Source organism: Schistocerca serialis, chromosome 5 (assembly GCF_023864345.2).
Source record: "Schistocerca serialis cubense isolate TAMUIC-IGC-003099 chromosome 5, iqSchSeri2.2, whole genome shotgun sequence".
Lineage (NCBI taxonomy): Eukaryota > Metazoa > Arthropoda > Insecta > Orthoptera > Acrididae > Schistocerca > Schistocerca serialis.
The window spans coordinates 146,270,101-146,280,013 of NC_064642.1; positions in this window are offsets into that span (position 1 = coordinate 146,270,101).

The following is a 9,913-nucleotide window of genomic DNA, read 5'->3' on the forward strand; positions in this document are numbered from 1 at the left end:
ATTGTTTTATACTTGCGGTAGCTCGATGAAAACAGCTGCAGTCCAATGCCGTACGCTTTTTTGCACAAGAGTCAGGAAGTGCGAACAACATGTATTGTTAACTAAGTGAAAGCTGCTAATTCTTGAGAATAAGCTCACATTATAAACAACAAACGAGGTCACAGAAAATATAGATTGAAAGGCCAATGTCAGAATTCCCAGCCTTCTGAACGGGGCTCGACAAGAAGTTTGCGAACTTACCCCACATATTGATCACTCCACATATTACTCCAATTGCCCGTTTTTGAGTCAAAAGTACTCTTTGTGAATGGGAGGAGTTACCCCAGAATATAATTGCGTATGTCACAAGCGCATTAAAATAAGCAAAACAGACTAATTTTATGATTGGACTGTCACTTCTTGCAGATACTACTCTAATGGCAAATGTAGCAACAATTAGTTTTTGAAGAAAGTCTTAAACATGAGCTTTCAGTGACAGCTTACCATCTATCTGAACACCTAGTAATTTAGGTGTTTTCAGACCCACTACCATATTTCCGCTTTGTGTAATCAAAATATCTGTGTTAATTGCATTGTGTGTTAGAATACGTGAAAATTATGTGTTACAGTATTTTAGCTTTAATTATTTTCTACAAGCGATGCACTTATTTCGTGAACTGCAATATATGATACATTGCCTACGACGCACTCAGAATCCTTCACTATCTAACTAGTGTCATCAAGAAACAGATATATTTTAGATCAACTGTCGTATTAAAGGCCATACCATTTACATAGTAGTGTTCCCAACACTGACTGCTATGCCCCCCCCCTCCCCACTCCAATTATATGTACCCCTATCAGACTCATAGCCTTTTTCATTTCAGTGGAGAATGACCTTTTGCTGTCTGTTCTTAAAGTATAAGAGCTGCTCTTCTTATTCCATAATGTGCAACGCATGCAGTAAAATTTTGTGATCAGCACAATCAAATGCGTTAGTTAAGTCGAACAAGAGTGTTCGCAACTTTCTGTTCAATCAGTCCTGTGTCTCACAGGGAAAAGATAACATGTTTCAGCTGTTAAGCCACTTCTAAAACCAAACTTTACGTTTGATAGCAAACTTTGTCAAATGAAATGATCAGTTACCCTTATATATATATTGAAAGGTGGCTACACTGAGCCACTGCGCCAGAGATTGCGCCAAAGAGTATTACTAAGCCGCCTCCACAGTGCTTGTCGAGAGCTCGTAGTAGTCAGTGCCTGTCGAGGACTCGGGGTAGTCTGTGCTGAGATGTTGTAGCAGAGAGTGTTTGTTGAGATGTGCTAGTAGGCAGTGCTTGCCGAGATGTGATATTGGAGAGTTCTGGTTGAGATGTGATAGTAGAGAGTCGGTGTGAGATATAATGTAAGGATTAGAGTGATTTTCATCAATATAAGTGAGGTAACTAACTCCGTTTCTTTTTATTTCAGTGTCCTAAATAATGCGTCATTACAGGTTCAGTCAACAAAGCATCTGGCGTGTGTTCTTGTATTAGAGTTTAATTCTGCTTTCTTTACGCAATTATAGTATTTGTAATTTTCTTTTATCACGTCAGTAAAATTGGTATTTAAAAATTCTTGTCTTGTTGAAGAAGAACTGTGCCAGATGTGCGTTGAGTCATACTTCCACATACAGAATAGTTATACTTGTGCTTTGGTTTAGTAGGTTTTATAGTTGCTGGGGACTTAATTAATTAACTGTGTTAACGAAAATTTCCATTTCATTCTTTGTTGTTGTTCTTTGCAGTCAGATAGCGTAATAATACTAGTCAGGGCCAACCGATTACGAGACACAGCGTAATCGGACTTACAGCTACTAAAAATATTTCAATCATATTTAATTAAGCCCCCATGCACGTGGCGACCCTGCCAGGATCGTCCCTTGGAATTCTTCTGATTGTAAAAATAGTAGACCGTAGTATTGTTGTAGTAATTTGAGTTTAGTAATTGTAGTCTATTTTGCATGTGTAGATTTAGTAATTGTCATTCTTCTAATGGTATTTTTTCTCAGAATTTGATTTGTTGTCTTGTATACGCGTTTGACAATTTAGTGCAATTATTTCAATTGTTCGATTAATCGTGTTTGAGGGAAACATTTCATGTGAATGGTATTGTTGGAGATAAAGAGTCATTGTGTGTAATTTTCGTACAGTGACGAATTTTTTTGTATGTTTTGTAAATGATTACGCGATCTATGAAAAAGGCGAAAATGATGAATAGTGAGAATGATGAAATTGTTGACATGGCGAGCTCGCCAACACAGGACAACAGTATGATGAATAATGGAGTTGAAAACGATTTAATAAGTCGGGAAGACAGTCCGGAACCATTTCAAAATTTTTCTCAATCAGAAAATTCACAGAATACGAGATTAACGATAGAAGATTCTGAAATAGTATCGAACACAGACAGCTTTACAGCTATGACGAAGGAAGCTGGTTTTGCGGGAAATGTTAGGGGCGAAAAGAATTCTGAAACAGTTAACATGGAGCAGTTAATGAGTGCAATATTAAATTTGGGATCACGGATAGAAGCAATGACAACACGGTTAAGCTCAAAAATAGGAACAATTGAAACCAAGATGAAAGCAATGACAACACGGTTAGGCTCACAAATAGGAACAAGTAAAACCGAGATGGAAACAATGGAAACACAGTTAGGCTCACGAACAGGGACATGTTTCAAAAACATGAAAGATGAATCAAAGAAAGAAAGTAGAGAAGAAGTACAACCGATTCTGAATGCTCGCAATAATAGATTAGTTGCAGTAGAGATTAGACGAAGGGAACAGGATAGAGAACAGGAAGAAAGAGATCGCGTGATAGTACAGAAATTTTCAGAGTTAAATTTACAACGTGCAAAAGATAAGGAAGAAATAATTGAAAGAATCGAGGAATCCGTACCAAATGACAGAATAAATAATTTAACGCAAATGTGTGAACAGTTACCTACTAAATGTGACAACACCGAAACCCGAGTCGCGACATTTACAGAAGACGTAAATAAACAGAAAGAACAATTAAGTGACTCATCGGAAAGAGTTGAGATCTCAGATAAATTGACAAGTGTTAGTTTAGCAGAAGGGTTTGAAGAAAATAATTTGTTTCATTTACGAGAAGCAACAAGAGAGCGCCAGGCGCGTGAATTTAACAATAATCGTCATTGTGACTGGAACAGGCGCGGTAGGTCTTTGTCGCCACGAGGCGAAAACTTTGACTATAAACACTTTTTGACTGTTCGGAAATTTAAGATCTTCTGCAATTCTAAGAATGACATACATCCATGTTCATGGTTAGATCAATTTATGTACGCTCTCCCACCGAATTGGCTACTAAAACACAAACTGGAAATTATGTGCGGCTATTAAAGTCCTCAGGGGATTCACTACACTAAGTGAATATGTGCCGTAGCGAGCATAGGGCCCCGAGCTGTAGTGGTGCTATTTCTCTTTTAGTTTTCTGTACCGCTGCCTACTCTTTTACTATTCTTTGCATCTGTCAAACCAACTCTTCGACTATCAATCTATCTAGTGAGTAAATAAACAATAACCGGATATGACGATTTTACCCAAAAGAGATTTCGAAAATTACCGTTTGGACTTACTGTACCTTCAGCAGCATTCATTCCTAGTTTAAATGAAATTTTACCTGTTTATCTTCGTGACAATATTACTTCGTATGTTGACGACTTTCTTATTGCTAAACGTTCTTGGAGTTGAGCATAACAAAATTTTGGATTCATCATTACGTATTTTTGCAAGAGTTGGCATTACAGTAAACCTGGAAAAATCTGAATTTGGTCGTTCTCAGGTGAAATTTCTCGGTCACTTTATTTCTACAGAAGGTATTCTTCCTGATCCAGAAAAATTAGACACTATTCGTAATTATACTGTTCCTACCACAAAACGTGAGGTTCGTAGTTTCCAAAATTTTTGTGGAATGATATACTTTTAAAAAAAAAATTTTTTTTGTGGAATGACATACTTGTGAGAAACTAACAGCTACATGTAAACACGCAGAGAATACAAGGATACCGCGCTGTGTTTTGGCGGCGGCACATACTCAAAGCAACAGTCAAGTCTGCGCGCCGCACAAGGCAGTCGTTGACCGCGAACAATTGCTTCCTACGTCACGCGCCTACAGCTGATCGAGCGCTCAGTGCGAATGCACTGACAGCCGTAAACAAATACACAGTTTAATTTCTCCGATTAAATTCTGTATAAAGCTATAGTGACTTGATGAATTATGTTATTAACATTCAGTATTTTTCAGGATACGGTTCTATAAAATATTTAAGAACTTCAGGTAAATTCTGTGTGTCTCCGACGTTAAGACGACTTGCTATCGAGAAATTTTCAGGAAGAATGTAATGTCGAAGAAGAAACTAATAAACTAAAGAAGGTAACTATTAATTGAGTTCATTTTTCAGGTAACATATTTCCACTTAGGTACGTACTTTAGACGTAATTTGCTGCTCGCGATTACGTGATTCATACTTTGTGCTAATTTCATGTTCTATGAATTTACGTGTGAAGCGACGAGCTTGCGTACATTTGCTGATTTTTGTCAATGTTTTATTAATGAACAGGATTGTTATTTGTATATATTATGCATCGCTTAGCTGCACTGCTTTTTCACTGATGTCATACTTTTTAATTATGTGCCTGCTGTGCTTATTTATTTAAATTATAATTGTAACCTGATTAATTGTGCTGACTGTGATTATGTATCTAAGTTATACTTTGTGATTTATCTGCTTGCGCCTTCATGTTTACTTATTAAGATGACATATGAACATTTATTTGCTTATGTTGATATGATGCTAATGACATGTTTACTGCTTTGCGTATGGATTGCATATTTATACATATCTGTTGTTGTCATAACTACTCTTTAATTTGGTGTATAGAAATGCTGATATACTGTGTACAAACAGAGAGTTTAGGTCACACTATTGGATTAATTATAGATTGTTCGCTTGGCAGAGCCTCGTTGTAGGAATTGTGCTGCATCCACTTGTTGACATTCTGTTCTCTACTGATATATTTACTCGCTATTGCTTGTTAACTTACGCTCAGTGCCTTATATTTTTAAGATAAGAAAATGAACTGCTATAATTCGACGAACGACATTGGTACAAAGAACTTCGTTGAAGTCACATGAGCTGAGGTTTTATGGAAGCTGTATAAATTTATGCTAATAGGAAGGAAGCTAACGACATGACATACCGAACCTAGGTTTAGACCATTAACAATTATTACACTGCATTCTTCATGAGCAATTGAAATAGGAAGTGACACTTGACACAAGAAATACTCCACATGTTTGCTTCTGTTTGCCATAATTCTTGAAGTGGTATACACACTGTGAAATATTATGATCATTCACATTCCGTATTCGTACTTAATTACTGAGAGTTATTCGAACTAAGTCTGTTAGAGGTCATGTATGCATTTCTTTTGTTTATAATTAATAATGAGTAGAAGATTTGGGTCAGACGGATTACACAGGGGTTGTGTGTTGACAATGTGTCTTCAGATTGTATGGGGGGATGAACTGAAGTTTGCATTAGGATTTTATCTGTACTGGTTCGAGGAGACTGACTAGAGGAAAGAGTTGTTATGGAAGTGAAGTGATATTGGTAATAAGGTTTATATGTATCGACGTATTGAAGAGGTATTGTTGAGGTATTGAGATTATATGAAGTTGATGATTATTGGAGTTTTTGCGGACAAGAGGTAAGGTAAATAATATTGATGATAAGATTTATATGTATCGACGTAAGAGGTATTATTGAAGTATTGAGATTATGTGATGCTGATGAATATTGGAGTTTTGGTGGATAAGAGGTAAAGTAAGTGAGGAGCATATTTTTTTTGTTGGTCTTATGGAACAAGGAGGATGAAGATAGCAGACTAGAACACTAAAGTAGAAGGAAGATAGTCTATACACACACTTTGATAAATCACTAAGCAGTATATACTTTTTTTTTTAAGAGAGAAAGTATTTGCATATCTTGGCTCACTGACAGTTGTTCAACAACAGTACATTTGATCTGGCTTGGCAAATATTGGTCTTGACATGATGACTATGACGTTGACTTAACTATTATTGACTGTCATACATTGCTGCCACTACTACTTGATACACATGATGAACATCAGATTTTGACAGAATTGCATTTACACAGTTAACACAATTCAATTACACAGTAGTACTTAATGTGGATGAAAGATGAGTGAGTGTGTTTTGTGTGTTTTCCTTTCTTAATCCTACCCACCTATCTCCTAAATATTATTTTATTTCTTTGTTGTGGCTTGCACTGACACCCATAAATATTATGGGTTTACTGATATTTGAGTATTTGTAGTAGTTAATATGACAATTATCTGATATCATTTGTGTGTTTATTAGAATTTATATGTCTAGTGTGTAAAAGCATTTGTATGTGTATTCAAACTATTGTTCATGCTTGAACTGTCTGATTAGTGATAGTGAATATTATGGACTGTTACTTGTACTTTTTCTACATGATTGGTGCCACTAGGACATGTTTAATTTCTGCTGATGAACAGTGTGATTAGTGATAGTGAATATTATGGACTGTTACTTGCACCTTTTCTACATGATTGGTGCCACTAGGACATGTTTAATTTCTGCTGATGAACAGTGTGATTAGTATGTGTATTCAAACTATTGTTCATGCTTGAACTGTCTGATTAGTGATAGTGAATATTATGGACTGTTACTTGTACTTTTTCTACATGATTGGTGCCACTAGGACATGTATAATTTGTGCTTATATACTCTGATGAACAGTGTGATCAGTGATAGTGAATATCATGGACTGCTCTCTGGACCTGCTCATCATTGCTAGGTGCAAGTGATGGACTACTTGTATGGAAATGATGTCACTTGCCGGTGTCTGCACCTACTCAACGTTGCTGGGTGCCACTCATGGAACTGCTTCTACTGAAATGAAGTCACTTGTTGCTGTCTGCACCTACTCAATATTGCTGGGTGCCACTGTTAGAACTGTTTCTACTGAAATGAAGTCACTTGTTGCTGTCTGCACCTACTCAGCATTGCTGGGTGCCACTAATGGAACTGCTTCTACTGAAATGAAGTCACTTGTTGCTGTCTGCACCTACTCAACATTGCTGGGTGCCACTGTTAGAACTGTTTCTACTGAAATGAAGTCACTTGTTGGTGTCTGCACCTGCTCAACATTGCTGGGTGCACAGATGAAGTTACTTCTATGGAAATGATGTCACTTGCCGGGGTCTGCACCTACTCAACATTGCTGGGTGCCACTGTTAGAACTGTTTCTACTGAAATGATGTTACTTCTTGTTGTCTGCACCTACTCAACATTGCTGGGTGCCACTGATGGATTGCTCTACTGAACTAATGTGACTTGTTGCTGTGTGTAAGTCTTCAACTTTACTGGGTGCCACAGATGGAACTGCTTCTACTGAAATGATGTAACTTGTTGGTGTCTGCACCTGCTCGACATTGCTGGGTGCAACTGATGGACTGCTTCTGCTGAAATGATGTCACTTGTTGGTGTTTGGACCTGTTGACCATTGCTGGGCTGGAATTATCAACTATTTGTTTTTTTTTTTTGAATAATTAAAAGTATTTTATGTGAACATTTGTATAAACTGATTTTTTGTGTATTGTGTAAACTATTATGTAAAGCCACATGTATGAAAAGAATTTGTATTGCCTACTGTATTTTATATATTAGGTTATTGAAAGGTCAGTGCAAAGCCAAAATTTTAACTAATTATGTGATATTTAGGTATTAATATTATCTTTTATTTTTGTCTGTATTTTTGTGGACGAATTTGGTGGTATTTTCACCACCAATGCTGGCAAAATACCATCAAATTCTGGCCTGTGGAGGAGGGGCATATGAAAGGTGGCTACACTGAGCCACTGCGCCAGAGATTGCGCCAAAGAGTATTATTAAGCCGCCTCCACAGTGCTTGTCGAGAGCTCGTAGTAGTCAGTGCCTGTCGAGGACTCGGGGTAGTCTGTGCTGAGATGTTGTAGCAGAGAGTGTTTGTTGAGATGTGCTAGTAGGCAGTGCTTGCCGAGATGTGATATTGGAGAGTTCTGGTTGAGATGTGATAGTAGAGAGTCGGTGTGAGATATAATGTAAGGATTAGAGTGATTTTCATCAATATAAATGAGGTAACTAACTCCGTTTCTTTTTATTTCAGTGTCCTAAATAATGCGTCATTACAGGTTCAGTCAACAAAGCATCTGGCGTGTGTTCTTGTATTAGAGTTTAATTCTGCTTTCTTTACGCAATTATAGTATTTGTAATTTTCTTTTATCACGTCAGTAAAATTGGTATTTAAAAATTCTTGTCTTGTTGAAGAAGAACCGTGCCAGATGTGTGTTGAATCACACTTCCACATACAGAACAGTTATACTTGTGCTTTGGTTTAGTAGGTTTTATAGTTGCTGGGGACTTAATTAATTAACTGTGTTAACGAAAATTTCCATTTCATTCTTTGTCGTTGTTCTTTGCAGTCAGATAGCGTAATAATACTAGTCAGGGCCAACCGATTACGAGACACAGCGTAATCGGACTTACAGCTACTAAAAATATTTCCATCATATTTAATTAAGCCCCCATGTAAAATATATATATATATATATATATATATATATATATATATATATATATATATATATATATATATACAAGGGCAGTTCAATAAGTAATGCAACACATTTTTTTTCTGAAACAGGGGTTGTTTTATTCAGCATTGAAATACACCAGGTTATTCCCCAATCTTTTACCTACACAACACTATTTTTCAACGTAATCTCCATTCAATGCTACAGCCTTACGCCACCTTGAAATGAGGGCCTGTATGCCTGCATGGTACCATTCCACTGGTCGATGTCGGAGCCAACGTCGTACTGCATCAATAACTTCTTCATCATCCGCGTAGTGCCTCCCACGGATTGCGTCCTTCATTGGGCCAAACATATGGAAATCCGACGGTGCGAGATCGGGGCTGTAGGGTGCATGAGGAAGAACAGTCCACTGAAGTTTTGTGAGCTCCTCTCGGGTGTGAAGACTTGTGTGAGGTCTTGCATTGTCATGAAGAAGGAGAAGTTCATTCAGATTTTTGTGCCTACGAACACGCTGAAGTCGTTTCTTCAATTTCTGAAGAGTAGCACAATACACTTCAGAGTTGATCGTTTGACCATGGGGAAGGACATCGAACAGAATAACTCCTTCAGCGTCCCAGAAGACTGTAACCATGACTTTACCGGCTGAGGGTATGGCTTTAAACTTTTTCTTGGTAGGGGAGTGGGTGTGGCGCCACTCCATTGATTGCCGTTTTGTTTCAGGTTCGAAGTGATGAACCCATGTTTCATCGCCTGTAACAATCTTTGACAAGAAATTGTCACCCTCAGCCACATGATGAGCAAGCAATTCCGCACAGATGGTTCTCCTTTGCTCTTTATGGTGTTCAGTTAGACAACGAGGGACCCAGCGGGAACAAACCTTTGAATATCCCAACTGGTGAACAATTGTGACAGCACTACCAACAGAGATGTCAAGTTGAGCACTGAGTTGTTTGATGGTGATCCGTCGATCATCTCGAACGAGTGTGTTTGCACGCTCCGCCATTGCAGGAGTCACAGCTGTGCACGGCCGGCCCGCACGCGGGAGATCAGACAGTCTTGCTTGACCTCGCGGCGATGATGACACACGCTTTGCCCAACGACTCACCGTGCTTTTGTCCACTGCCAGATCACCGTAGACATTCTGCAAGCGCCTATGAATATCTGAGATGCCGTGGTTTTCCGCCAAAAGAAACTCGATCACTGCCCGTTGTTTGCAACGCACATCCGTTACAGACGCCA